Source organism: Chinchilla lanigera, unplaced genomic scaffold (genome assembly GCF_000276665.1).
Source record: "Chinchilla lanigera isolate Chin_1 unplaced genomic scaffold, ChiLan1.0 scaffold00018, whole genome shotgun sequence".
Lineage (NCBI taxonomy): Eukaryota > Metazoa > Chordata > Mammalia > Rodentia > Chinchillidae > Chinchilla > Chinchilla lanigera.
Window position 1 is genome coordinate 28,664,176 of NW_004955419.1, and position 1,747 is coordinate 28,665,922.

The window sequence follows — 1,747 nt, forward strand, 5'->3', positions numbered from 1 at the left end:
AGTTCTTTGAAAAATATCATTGGAATTTTTATGGGGACTGTACTGAATTTGTAGATCACTTTTGGTAATATGCCATTTTAATGGTACTAATTCTGTTTATCTATGACCATGGGAGGTCTTCCCATCTTCTAGTGTCTTCTTCAATTACTTTCTTCAGTGTTCTGTAGTTTTCATTATAGAGGTCTTCTACCTTCTTCCTTTTCCAAAGAAGTAACGCTGAGATCAGTCAGAAAGGCTTTCTGAGAAGACTGGCTTGGAATTCTGGGTCTGTTCCAGTCTTAAGATGAATTGGCTTGCATCGATAAAGTATTCAATCCAGCTTACAAAACAGGCCTGGGCTCGACTGTCCAACTTTGGCCCAGGTTTGTCCATGCACTTTTCCCATCAAAGTTCAGTCATTCGGTGTACCAGTTGCTAGAAGTGCTGCTTCTGAGTCTCTGCCTCCATGAAATGATGCAACTATGGGTCCACAGTGCCCAAACGCACCACAGAAGACAAGAAGGAATCCATCCCAGCTCTACCATGCCTAATGAATTAGTTTTTTTCCATATGGGTCATGCCTATCTTGTTACATTTATTTTTGCCTACTTGATATTTCTGTAAATCTTTAAAAATTCTGTTTTGTTTCCTGCTAATATGAACTATCCATCAGTCTATTTTAATGTTATCTGTAGATTATTTAAGGTTTTCTTTTTCAACAATCATATCTACAATTGTTTTTTCTTCTTTTTCTTTTTTTATTTTAAGGATAGTAAAAGAAAGAAAGAAAAAGAAGAACAATAGCAGCATACCAACATCACAACATAAACAAAACCAAGCAAGAACATTAAAAGTGATACTGGGTTTCAAAACAAAATGATAGGAATTAACAGTGGTTGTTATATTACATATTATTATCTTCAACTACGTTGCTCAGATTACCAGATGTAAGAATGGAAGTTTGTTCAAACCATTTAAAAGAATAACAAAATAATTATTAGATAAAACATTAGAGGTAATACAGTGTTTCACTAGACAAGAAGGTAGGATTCACCAATGGTTGTTCCATTGCATATTGTTGCCTTCAAATCAGTTGCTCAGATTATCAGATATAAGCACGCAAAATTGGTCAGAACATAAAAAATTTTAAGCATTAACTGTTCCTTTCAATATACCAGCAGACATCAGCAGTAGTTATCCCAGCTATTCATATATGTACTTTGCCTTCCTTCTTTCTTTTTTCTTCTTTCCCTTATACCAATTGTTCCTTCCTTTGAGCAATTTCTTTCCCTTTCATACCATCTATTGTACATTTTGAGTTTTACTTACTATCTCAGGTTCCTACACCAGGGAAACAATATGATGTTTACACATGTGAGTCCAATTTATTTCACTTATGAATATTGTCTCTAGTTGCATCCATCTATCTACAAAAGCCTCGAGTTTATATTTTTTTATTCCTGAGTAATACTCCATTATATAAAAATACTGTATCTTTTTTCTCCATTCCTCAGTGGATGGCCATTTGGGTTGTTTCCAAGATTTAGCTATAACAAATTGTGCTGCTATAAACATGGATGCACATATATCGCTGTGGTATGATGTTTTTAATTCCTTCTGGGAAAATACCCAGAAGGGGAATAGCTGGGTTAAGTGGGACTTCTAATCCTAGTTTTGTGAGGAATCTCCAAACTGATTTCCACAATGGTTTCACCAATCTACCCTCCCACCAGCAGTGCAGTACGGTTCCTTTTTCCCCATAGCCTCT

General features: G+C 35.4%; 1 protein-coding gene and 1 pseudogene across 1 annotated transcript in view; both read right to left on the bottom strand.

Annotated features, from left to right (window-relative positions):
* On the bottom strand, positions 1 to 739 carry LOC102029632 (annotated as a pseudogene).
* The window catches only part of Dcaf10 (DDB1 and CUL4 associated factor 10), a gene marked incomplete in the record, with an annotated part of 54,305 nt that overhangs the window by 47,005 nt on the left and 5,553 nt on the right, over positions 1 to 1,747 (bottom strand).